Source organism: Phasianus colchicus, chromosome 3, assembly GCF_987193195.1.
Source record: "Phasianus colchicus chromosome 3, bPhaCol1.hap1.1, whole genome shotgun sequence".
NCBI lineage: Eukaryota > Metazoa > Chordata > Aves > Galliformes > Phasianidae > Phasianus > Phasianus colchicus.
The window spans coordinates 83,262,187-83,275,307 of NC_143438.1; the positions used below are offsets into that span (position 1 = coordinate 83,262,187).

The following is a 13,121-nucleotide window of genomic DNA, read 5'->3' on the forward strand; positions in this document are numbered from 1 at the left end:
CCTACTTCCCAAAGGAGTAGCATGCTCAAGTGCAAGAGGAAGATTCAAGCAGCTGTTTCAGAAGGTTTATAAAGGTATCAGCATGTAACAGGTTAAAAACAGAAAGCCATCTTTGCTCATGACGAAATCTTAAAAGAAAAAAGAAGAGCAGCTTAAAAGGAAGAGTAAAGAAGTGAGAAGGGGAAAAAAAATACCATTTCCACTCCAAACACAATCTTTTATTTTGATTACGTGGGCAGCAGAGGCTGTTCTTAACTTCACATTATTTTCCTAAGGCCAAAGACATTAGTGTTCATCTATAGCTACCACACAGTGCTGCTCTGTAACCTCTGTTTTTGAGACTGTGCACATCACCACACTTTTCTGCAAAAATCCTCCCCAGATGTTTGTAAGTGATCCTTCAAATCTACCTGTATTTCTTCTGTGCACAGCCTGGCACAACGGGCTCCTTATGCCAAGGGTATGGTTACGCAGCATTAAGGACACCGACAGTGCTGACAGATAAAACTTAGGTAATCATCACTTCAGGATCGTAATTATTTCACAGCACCAGACTTGAACAACACTCCTCTTCCACAAACTAATGCTGGCACTCTGGAAAACAGCACAGAGATGCAAAAAGTATTTATTTTAATGTATATACAAAGCATGCATCACAGGACACCTCATTTATCTCTGCAGTGAGAAAACCAGGAAGCAAAGCCAAATGGATCCATTTGTCTCCATGTTCTGAGGGGTGAGAGGTAGAGCACCATTAACTGTGCCACTTCCGTGTGGGGCCAGAGGGCTCATCACAAAAGGCAGACAACGGCCAAAACTGTATATTGAGCAGTTCTCTTGGAGAAGAGCTGGGTGGTATTACCTAATCCTTCTGCCATCCTGAGTACAATTTCAGAAATACCAGAAATACCAATTTTCAAAAGCTACTTGGCAGCCAGTGAAGCTGGCTGAAGTTGCAGTTTGGAAGGTAACTAAGACGCCTTGCAGTACGCATCCAGAATGGAGAACGTAGGATCCATCATTATGGGGCTGCCTGCACAGGCACAGGGGCTTGCTGAAGGTCACACTAGGCTGGCCCACAGCACAAGTGAAAGCAGTGTTTGACCTCACACATGACACTGCAGCATGCCTAGATAAAGCCTGAGATAATAAATAAAGCGCAAACCCTGTCCAACAAATCAATAAGCGTTTCTCCCCTGTTCCCTCCCTTAGCAAACAACATTCATAGTGCCTATAAGCCTACGTGCAATTGGATCATCTGTGCCTTTGTAGTTTAATCTCTGTAACATGTCCCTTTTTGCTGTGGTTTGGTTTTGCTCATCGTGCATAGAAGATTATCCCATTCCTCTGCTGTTTACTGAGCAGGAAACTGTTCCTATACTCTCCTCCCCTCCCTAGAGGCATTCAAGGCCAGGCTAAATGGGGCTGTGAGCAACCTGGTCTAGAAGGAGGTGACCCTGCCTGTAGCAGAGGGTTGAAACTGGATGATCTTAAAGGTCCCTTCTAACCCAAACTGTTCTATGATACTCATTACACTATTTTTTGTCCTTTTTTTTTTTCCCCCCCCACAGGACACTGTGATTTTAAAATCCTGTATAAATAAGAGCTATGAAGAGCTACAACAGCATTGGCTAAAATCTCAACAAAGCCAGATGTTTGCAACCTTTCCCAGCCTTCTCTCCTCTACAAACTGTACAGAAACCTCGGCTCCCTTGCACTGGTTACCAATGGGATTACTTCATCTGTAGCACGCTGCTTGATGTGCTCTTTCACTTTATCAGGTAATTATGAAAACTCATACTTGCATAAAAAATCAAAGCAATTATGCATCACCTTTGTGCTTAAGTTCCTCTAAAACATCCCTTCTGTACTGCTTACAAGAACACCAAGTGCAGCCTTGTCATGTATTTTGTCTTTGGCAGGGTTTGTGACATCCTGTTCCCTTAACAGGGAATGAAAGTAAATTAATTGGCTTGGTGTGTGTAACTTGTTTTTGAGAAATTCACCTTTTCTTTTTTCCTTAAAAGAAAAAATCTCTTGCTATCTAGGTGCTTAAAGATAGCTTTTTTTTTTTTTTTTTAGTAAATTTGCCCTATATATTTCTGGGTACAAATATTTTGTTAATTGATGTGTAATTCTCTGCATGTTCTCCTCCTCCGCTCATGCCTCACTCTCTCATTTAATATTGCCATTATGTTTGCTTGTTTTGTGTCCACAAAGACCACCTCTCAGCCTTCACAAATTCTTAAAGACCATCAGTAATGGTCCAGAGGATACTTTGGCTTGCCCCTTAAATATTTCAGGATCAAATACATAAGAAAATATTTTTAAGGTATTCTATTCCTGTTTGGACTGTATTTTTATTTCTCTGTACTGAAACTGTGTTGTGCAATTTGGTTTGTCATGAAGTATTTCAAGAATTCACAATATGCCAAAAGCAGCATCTTTGGCTGGCTGACTTTATCCAGAGAGTTACAGTCAATGGCTCAATATCCAGGTGCAGATCCCTGATGAGTGGTGATCTCAGAGGTCCATCCTGGGACCAGTACTATTTAATATCTTTATTAATGACACAGACAGTGGGATCAAGTGCATTCTCAGGAAATCTGCAGATGATTCCAAGGTAGGCGGTAGAGCTGACAGGATAGAAGGAAGGAATGACATCCATAGGGACCTGGACAAGCTTGAAAGATGAGCTCTTGTGAATCTAAGGTTAAACAAAGCCAAGACCAAAGTAATACACCTGAATTAGAACGATTCCAAACATTAGCAGACAACTAAGAGATGAATGGATTGACAGCAGCCTTGGATGTTTCGGTAGATGAAAAAAATGGACGAGCTAAAAACGTGTGCTTGCAGCTCAGAAAGCCAGCTGTACCTTAGAAGTGAAGAAAGGCATTTTACAAGGGCATTTGTGACAATAAGGACAATAGTCTTAAACGAAAAGAGGGTAGATCTAGATTAGATGTAAGGAAGAAAGACTTTACTACAGAGGTGGTGAAGCACTGACACAGGCTGCCCAGAGAAGCTATGGATGCCTCATACCTGAAGGCATTCCAGATTAGGTCAGATGGGCACCTGGGCAGCCTGGTCTGAAGGATCCACAGCAGGGGGTTACAACTAGATGGTCTTTAAGGTTCCTTCCAATCCAAATCATTCAATGATCCTTCAGTGGAAGAATCTATAGGAAAACTTTCAATTAGTGACATTTCATCTCTCAAGACAAACACCACTGTAAAACCTTTTTCAAAATCTGCAGTAAAATTATGTACAACTGACATTTCTAGCAAAACCAGTCCATAAAAGGTATTTTCCCAGATACAAACAAAAATATAAAGCGAGTGCAGGCACCCATTTTTGAAGGTCCAGGAACTTATATTTTATCTTTGAGCTGGCAATTGCTCAGGCACAGCTCTTCAGAAATAGAACACAAACAGATACTAACCCCAATTCATTAATAATTTTACTAGGACAGACATTCTCCAGAGTGAAATTCAACACTTAGATGTTGTCTCTGTAGCAGGCTTGGATAAAGATTTATGTAAGTATTTTTTAAATGCAGGCAGAAACCTCTTGCCTCTTTGATAAGAGTTTGAGAAGGAAAAGACATGGTTGACAACGACAGAAAAAGAGTAAAAGAACCTGTTTCCAGGACAAAATTACGACCTATCCCTTCCTTCCAGCCTCCAAACAAGAAAAGCTGATGCAGCACAAAATAAATGACGTTACAAAACACACTGTACACGTGTTCAGGCTGTATGCTTTATGAAAAGTCTTTTTCCCTACTTGCTGCATGACACCTCTATCCACCATTTAAAAAAAAAAAAAAAAAAAAAAGGAGGAAGAAACAACAAAACAACATAGAGCCAAACTCAAATAATGCCATTGGAAGAATGTGCACAAATAGGGTGGCTTAGGAGAAGACTGAGGAATGCGAATCACTTCTAACTTTTAATATCACCTACGTTATAAATTGCCTATTTGTCAGCACAGAAAGCTGTGTTTTGTCTTCTTTGTATAGCTTCTGGTTAATCCACAACAATACGGAACTGTCAATCCTTTGTTTAGCACACTGTTAACTATTACCATTCTGTCTGAGTCGCTGTATCCAAGCCAAGAACTATTCTGCACAGAGCTCAGTATAGCCACAATCTGCTCTGATGGGGCTGCCACTACACTGGCTTTCAGTGAGGAAGGTGAAAGATAATGTTTTACGGAGCCAGTTTCTTCAGTTGTTCAATACCTGCAACGTATAGAAGGTATTACTGCTTATTACTCTAAAATAAAACCAAATCTCAGTGTAAACCCCCCAATATTCACATTTCATTCCAGTTTTAAAACATGTTCCACATCAAAATGGGAGCAAAACCTATCAGACTGATAGCAGTTGGACTTCAGGTGTGCTACAATACAGGGGCAAGCTTAAAGTCCTTGCTGCATTAGTTTGCAATGGCTCCCACAGGCAAATACCAAAAGTTGCTCTACTCCTGCCTGCATACACCTTCTAATAAGCCAAAAACAGACCCAAGCTGAGGCTGAGAAATGGGAAGTGAACATGAAGCCCTCTAGAGACTAAAAGGAGCCTGCCAGAGAATATATGACAATCTTCATGGTTAACTCCAATCCCTGTTGGTTTTGAAGGATAATGAGCATAATATCCATCACTGTAAACATCAGAATTTTAGGCTAGAAGTGATCATTAAATGACCTATGTTATCTTTCTCTGTTACAGAATACTTCCCAGATACCTCTACAGTGAGCACAAATCATCCTACTGCTTTTGACACAAAACCATAGCCAGTTTTTAGGTCTGATCACGTAAGAGCTACTGATCAAATCTGACAGGTACTTAACAATCATGGGTGTACTGGTGAAGCAGCATCTTTAACATATATGTTCCTGTCTCTGCTCCTCAGGCACATAAATAAGCAAGTATTTTCTGTTACCTATTTTAGCAGCTCAACATCTCATAGGCAGGTCTTGATTTTTAGCCCCCTATGGTATTTAATTCAAATTGTGAGCACTCGGTGCTTTTACCATCTCTGCAGGATCATTCTTAAAAGTAACGGACCTGGCTAAGATCAGTGATATAAATGTCTGTCACATCCAACAAAATGGGAGCAGAGTTGGAGACTGATTTTTCTGCATAGTTACGGCTGTTTTGTTTTGCTTGCCATGCTGTTACACTGAAAACGGAAAGGAAGAGGAAATAACATTACTGACCTGAAAAGATTGCAGAATGCATTTTGGGTTGATTAAACATTTAGTTCAACCCCCCAAATGTTTGCTTCAGGTTAGCTTTTAAAAACCATAACAGTTAGAATTGATTCGCTTTAGAAACTGTTTATGAAGAAGTTTCTCCTTAAAACATCAAAACAAAAGGTTTTGTTCTCCTGGGATTTCCTTCTTTAAAACGAAGAAATCTGGCACAGACACGACTTCACAAAATGTTCCTTTCAACTCAAATGTGCATTTGTTTTTTTTCTTTCAGCTGAAAAATTTCTAGCGACCTTATCTTTCCCAGGCCCCAGCCTAGTGCTGGAAGTACCAGACCTTCCTTTCACTTCCTGGAGCTCATGTCCCCAGGCACCTCTCAGCTTTTTCGGGGAGGAACGCAGCAGCCCTACAGATGGTCTCCTTTGCTAGATAGCCCGACTCATTCTCTCATCATCTCGTTGCTATACAGGAACCCCCGCGCTGTTAGAGGTGACACAGCTCAGCACAGATTGTCTCCCTCTCCTCTCCCCCTCCTCCACCGACTGAAACTAACTGTGCATGCCCTCATCACACTGGAAACCGGATTTCAGATCAGCTGCTATTTGCATCCGTTATTATTTTCCCTTTGCTGTAGTGAAATGAAATCTCAACGGCAATTACAGGCTTGGGAACTCTCTACCCTTACACAAGTGGGACGAGATCTCAGGCTTGCTGGCTCCCAGAGCTCCACCTGACACCAGGCCAGCACTGCACTGCTGCATGCCAATGTACCAACCTACACAGAGGAGGGGAACCCACTTAATGCAGGTAATCTAAAGAAGCATGCAAATGTGCATGACAGGCATAAAAGTACCATCAAGAGCAGGTGACAAAATATCCCATAAATTTTACCTTGGATACTAAAAGGTAGCGATACATTATGGCTCATAATTCTGCCAAATTCTTTTCTTTTTCTCCCGTTTTCCCTCTCTCTCTCTCTGAAAACAGCAGAACACTTTTCTCAGACCTTAGGGCTAGATCCTTGCCAAATTTTGATTCCTATGTCAAATCCCTGAGGCACAGAGCTGTTCAGAAAAAGTGGTTCGTACAGAATCTGCCTCTCTTCCATCTCTTGCTTCCTTCTTCACTTTCTGCTCACTTTGCTCTTGAACCAGTTGAACGTTTCCCCAAAATTCAAGGAATAAAGAGGAAAAGCAGCCTTAAGGCAGAAATAAATCAGAAATTCTCATGTCAGAGACCTTAAGAAAACAAAAACAAGGACTTGGAATGGACTCACCACAAGATGCTAACATGCACTGCTACATACTCCATGCACAGACTTGAGTATACCAGAATACAGATCTTGGATTTAAGTAATTTGTAAAAGATCCCAAAATATTTGAACATAAAAGAACCTAGTGCTTGTAGGAGCCAGTATTCTATAAATAGAAATAAGCATGTACACAAAGTGTCACTTGAAAAAAGAGATCCTACTGTACAAACCTAGTCCAGCACTTGTTGAGATGGACTTTAAGGCAAACAATCAAGGCTGCAACTACTCTTCAGAGCCACACAGGCTCTGTGAGCTTTTGCTCACCTGCACTTCCTTACCACCCCTCCTGCATGCCCCAGCCCCACTTGTGTCCCATCCCACCCCTTCTCAAAGGCTCCTACAGCACCTTAGCTATCACTTTATGAAAAGATCAAAGAGTGCAGTACACAGTTAAGTCTTCTATTTATTTTGTCACATGCTTTGCTTCTCCACTTGCAAGTCAAAAACGTGACTTTGGAGCTGACATTTTAGATATATATATCTTTTTAACATGGCTTCCAGCGTCATATATCAACTTTACTGTAAGGCAAATTACATAATTCAAGGTGTACGAAAGCTAAAATTCACCTGGTCCCCACTGACAGACTTCTCCATAATGGAGACATGTATACAACTTTTTGTCCATGCCTGCAAGCACAGCTGACCTTCCAGAATTTCTTCAGGATGTTATCCTCTGGCCTGATCCAACACTGATCATGCAGCCACGCTTTTCACAACACAAGTATGAAACAAGTATGAAACAAGTATGAAACAAGTATGAAACACTTGAGCTTCCATATGCAGGGCACTCAGACCCTGCCATTAAGTGCAATACTCTCACTGCAGTGCTGAACTACCATCAAGACCAAAACAAGAATGTGAAGCTTGCTTAGGTTGGTGAGTATCACAGTGCAATGCCAACACGCCGTTGGTCTGCTCCTGAAGAACTCTGGGGCACAGCCACGGCAGTTACAGCATCTCAGTCCTGGCTGTGGAGTGCAGGCAGTTGCTGCAGAGGTCGTGAGATGTACTGGGAACTTTAAAGGCATTTTAATTCTTGGAAGTTTTCAAAACTTGGCAAGACCCACAACAACCCTATCTAACTTCAAAGGTAACCTTGTTTTGAGCAGGAGGTTGGATTAGCTGATGTCCAGAAGGGCCTTCCGTTCTGCTTTCTTTCTGGTTTAACCCTGCAGGTGGCTGAGCACCACACAGTCATTCATTCACTCCCGCCCAAAGCTTCCCAGTGGGATGGGGGAGAGAAGGGAGAGAATTGAGAAAAACAAAGTAGAACTTGTGGGCTGAGCTAAAACTATTTACTAAGAGAAAAGGATTCTCCTAGAACCAAAACACAGAATCATACCAGACACTCCGAAGAAAACAATTCCATCAATTCTGTGATTCTGCGATCCCAGCTGAAACTAAGACATTCCCCTATGATTTGGGGATGCATCACCTTATAACAAAAAGCAAGGAGGCCAGACTGAGTTGCCTGCATAAACAGTCTCTGCAGGTCTCAACCACCTAATAAAACACCACTGGGTTCCATGCTAACCTTTGCAAAAAGCAAAGCGTTTTTATTTGCAACAGTGACCTGACTCCATCCTCCTGCTGAGCACTGTTCTGTACTACTAAGATGCTCCTGCTGATTTCTGTGGGAGATAGCGTCTTATTCTGTGTACTCACAGTATGGATAAACACTGTTTACTGCCAATGAGGCCAGTGACAAAAAGAGTAAAAGACATGGCAATACAGAGCTTTCCAAGGATAATGAGCTGAATAAAAAGCTGAATCTGGAAGTTCGGTCACCTGGGGAAGTCAGAGAGATAAGAGCGTACTCAAGTTACCAGGGAGAAATAAAGGCTCTTAAGGAGCCAACACCCCTTCCAGGCTCACTCCCCTCATTCTGTCCACAAACTTGACTTCCACAACTTATTTTTCCCTCTCTTAACTGCCCAGAACCCCATTTGTAATCTCCACCTCCAGTCCGGGAGACGCTGCCATAGGTAGAACAGGGGCTGCACCTTTTTCTGTTTTCCCAGAGCTGTCAGTGGTGTGAGCTACTCTGGCAGAAGGAGCCCAGCTGTCCTGGCAGGGAAGAGAGAAAATGGATTAAAGAAACAGGCTACTTTATTTCACCTGTCTGCCACGTACTGGTATAATCATGGAAAATTAGGACAACGGGACTTAAGTGAAAAGTATGCAGTTAAATAAAACACTGCGCTTCCAATGAAGTTGCAGGGCTTTTACATTAAGTTTAAACACAAAATAGGATTAGTTTTGTTTGAAAATATATAGGTAATTTAAAGCTGCATAGATATCCTAGGGTCAAAACAGTGTTCTGACTGATTTAAATGAGAATTGACAGCAGAATTTTATTTAAAATACCATACGTGCTAAGAAAAACAGACTTAAGCAGCATGAGAAAACCTCAAAAAATTGCATGCCACGGAAGATAGCATTGGGGGCCAAGCAGGAAGAGAACAATCAGTACTCCATTTAAGCATGCTATTATTTAGAGGAGGAAAATCAAAATCAGTTAATTAGAAACACTTTGTTAATTTATGTTAATGTTTTACGAATACACTGAATGCATTCCCTCATAAGTAACACCTGGTTTATCAACATTAAAGCAGTCATCCGCCTTTAAGTGCACTGATCACTGGCTGAAGTACTGTTCTAACTATAAACAGATCCTTTTTATTAATGGAATATAAAAAGAAAACAGAGAAAAAACAACTTGGTTAATATATATATATTTTCCTTTTAGATGCCAGTTGGAAATTTTTGGTGAAAACATGGAATCAGTGGCAATCAATGACTGACTGTATAGAAAGCCATTCAGTTTGAAGACAGTTGCACTGAGTGAAGATACAAATCTTTTTCTGAATGACAAGAGAAGTTTCCATTCCCTCAGAGCTGAAAAAGCAGGACGTTTTATTTCCTATATAAGATCTCCAGTTAGGATTTGAGCATGAGCTCCACTGGGGCTAAAACCTTAACATACATGGATATATCATCACAGAAACAATCAATGTAATCTACTAAGTGTAAGTAAGTATTGCATTTTGACTCCTTTATGGGTTTTTAAAAGCTTCAATAAACACATATTCTTATATATTCTCCATATTCACAGCAACTAATTAATAATACAGACACATAATGCTGCTTAGGCGAATTTTCAATTAAATTTTAATTTCTGACCAAATGCAGTCTGGCATAAATTGGGAGTGACAGGAGCTAATCATCATCTGAAACACAAGATATGTGTAACTCACTATTTTCTAAGAAAATGATGAGATGTAAAAATTAATAATGTGAGTAACTGAATGCTGAGGTAAAGGCTTGATAAAATAACGCTGTATATAGAGAATTTATCCCTCTAAGCAAAACTTTGCAAACAACCATGAAACCAAACAGTGGGAAGCATTTGCTATTTATGACAGATATCAAAAGTACAAATGCAGTTCAAAACTAGAATAGATCATTCAGATCAATGCTCCATACATTCAGATTTAAACTGTGGTCAAATCTCCCATATTAAACCATTTTGATTTTGACCAGTTATTCCAATTCCCACATATTTTAAATGTTTTTGAATTAATGCATTTGTTAAGTCACTTCGAGGGCAAGGAGAGGAACAGAAAAACGGGTAAAGAGGCAAGACGAATATGTCTAATGTCATTATTAAATCAACCAACTCAAAGGAGTCCAGGATAAGACCAGGGTGTGGTGCTCAGAGAGAATGTTTATGAGAGTGTCCAAGTTTAGCATAAGAGAATAGGCAGGCCTGGAAAACCCACGGGAATCAAACGCATCTGTTGTTGTAGGCAGCCCCAGCAAAACGTTACTGGTTTGATGGCCTGGGGCAAAATTCCCACCCTTCACCCCCAGCATCCCCTTCTTTTTTATTTTTTCTGGACAGCCAAGTACAATATTAGCTTGTCGGTTTCTTTTTGCCATCGTCAGGATGAGGCTGGGTGAGAATATTTTGTGTCTAGACTAATAAATGTTTGTAAGGGTTTTGCAAGACTGGTTTATGGGAACAGAATCCCCTTTTTGTTTTCTGCTGGAAAAAAGCAACATTAAAAGCAAATGAGCGCCATCATGCATTTGTTTTAAATTGCACATTACAGCACTGCTATTTTATGTGCAATCAATACATAATTTGGGAGAAAAATGCTTTTAAAATTCAGAGCTATCCCTGAGCAGCTAAGGTTCTCTTGGAAACTGAAGGAGGAGTCTGAAATTATTGTTCTTTTGTTTGCATCCCCCAGTGGGAAAGGCAGCACAACTCGAAACCACGGTGCTCTGAGGCAGCGTGAATCATTAGGAATAAAGATCACCCCTTTCATTTATGCATTAGATATTAAAACCGAATCTAGGACAAAGGTAAACCAAACAGGATCCTACCTTCCCAAGCAGTTATCGGGTTAAATAAAATATCAAAGGGACTGTATAAATCTTGTGACTTCCTCTACTGAAATCAGAAAACAAAGATACTCAATGTTCTGCAAAACATGGACCATCTAGATCCCAATTACAAGCGTCAACTTAATCAGTGGAAATTACTGGGATACCCAGGGGCCAAAACCTACATTTTCTTTTTAATATTTGTTTAGGAGGGCGGGGTATTTCAAAATGAAATGGCTGCCCGTTTCTATTTCACCGCTTTGGGTGGAAATGAGCGAATCTTTCCATGCAGAGCAGCACAGAGTTGCTGCCCTGGTGTCAGCGGGCGCCGGGCCCAGGCTCCCTCAGGAACCGGCTGCCAGGCCCGAGCCCAGCGTGCTGACAAGGGCACAGTCGGGACAGCCGCACACAGCCACTTCATGAGGATCAGCTCCAGAAATGGGTTACTTAGTTTTATAAATAAGGGAACAGACTGACATTTTGCCCTCAAAACTAGCTCGTGCCCACACGAGCATGGCCTAAAGCGCACCAGGAGTGCTGGCTGCTCTCGGTCAGTAAGCACGTGTGATCACAGTATGATCATTTGCTCTGTCATCAGCCCCACAAATATGAAAGTACTGGAAAGCTTTAAAGCATTCTGAAGTCAAATTTCAGCGCATGCTGAAAGAGAAAGCTTCTTCCTCTCTGTATTTCAAGATTAAAATTAGATATTTCTAATTTCTAAGGACATACATACACATCCATTTCCTCAGAATGTTAGCAAGGAGTAAATTTGTTTTACTTCAGTATTAGTCTTTTCTCGCCTCTCCACTCCTTCCCTCAAAAGGAAATAAACAACTAATATTAGCAGGCCCTTATTTTTCTCCTGGCAGAATTCAAGAACTAGAGAATTAAAAAAAAACAAAAAACAAAAAACAAAGAATGACCTGACAAGAATCAGATCTAAAATGCTAAAATGCCTTTTTGCAGATTGTAAAATGAAACACCCAAAGTTGAAATCATCCTCTAACCAAAAAAAAAAAAAAAAAAGAAGAAGAAAAAAAGCCTCCTTCCATCATGAATTATTTCTGTCGTAAAATCAAAAACATTAGTTCCCTGCTCACCCACAGCCTCCTCCAGCAAATTTAAATAAACCACGTTAAGAAGTAAAATTTGTAAAACATTCATCAGATGGAAGGAGTAAAGTTGTGTGGGTTTGTATCGTATGTACGCAGATGCCTTCAACACCAGCAGGTATCTGGTACGGGCACCAGTTCCCCCCAGTGTCCCCGGCACTGACCTCATGAAGCAAGCTTTCTTCAGTCCCCATCCTCACAAAGAACCTCGTGGGAGAGAGCCCTAAGTTTCCAACACAACCAGGCTGGATGCAGTGCGGTGCTGAATGCTCCAAGAATTCCACCACCCAAGCTACAAATGTGTTTCGTCTTGCTGAGAATCCTACTGAGAAACAGAAACCCCTGAATTTTCATGCTTGCTTCATCCAAGCTCACTTTGCAACTGCTGCCAAGAGCTGAACTGCTGATACAACTCTGATCTGCACAGCACCCTCAGCTCCTGCAGATGTTGCTGATGGCAGCTGACCTATATATAAAAAAGCAGCATTTTCCTATTTTGAAAGAAGTCTGAAGATAACTAGGAATGGTGACTTTTCGAAGAAGCTCACAGTTGTAATGGAGGTTTAACCCCCATGTACTAATAACTGTTCCTGCCTGACTCCTTCCAGGTACCTCCTTCACTCTTCTGATGACCTATGACATTCCTACATCTCATTTTGTCCCACTGAGTAAAACAGAGCCCGACAATCATGCACAGCTCCATTAGGAGAGTTTTAAATTCAATGGCACGTTGACGAACAAGGCATGTCCTCCTCTATAACACAGGGAGGAATACAATCGCATCAGTATCATAACCTGCTTAGGCTAATGTACCTCAATTTATAGGAAAGCCAAGCATCGACATTACCAACAAGACAGTCTGGGACTACACAAATACACATTTGCCTCTGAAGTTCTTAGCATCCTTGTAAGGTAAGCCAAACCTATAAGGAAGAAATCACGCCCTAAAGCCTATACCATGTGTGCCTAACACAGCATTCATTACGAGCTGGCAGCTCTTTCTGGCCCAGTGTACGTGGTTCTTAAGATGCCCTGAAGATTCAGAGTGTGGAACACGTGGAGCTTTTACCATAACCACTGGAAAG

The 13,121-nt window shown here is 41.1% G+C and overlaps 1 protein-coding gene across 10 annotated transcripts in view; it reads right to left on the minus strand.

The window, feature by feature from the left end:
* ZHX1 (zinc fingers and homeoboxes 1) overlaps positions 1-13,121 on the minus strand; it is a 29,533-nt gene that overhangs the window by 12,318 nt on the left and 4,094 nt on the right. The window contains exons 2-3 of one of the 10 annotated variants that reach the window (XR_016465310.1): positions 3,046-3,181; positions 411-594 (exon numbers count right to left, since the gene is read on the minus strand). The exons of 7 other annotated variants lie outside the window; for them this stretch is intronic. The gene's annotated coding sequence lies outside the window, so the exon portion shown is untranslated. The remainder of the gene's footprint in view (positions 1-410; positions 595-3,045; positions 3,182-13,121) is intronic. 2 more of the 10 variants (XR_016465312.1, XR_016465311.1) reach the window with 2 other exon arrangements.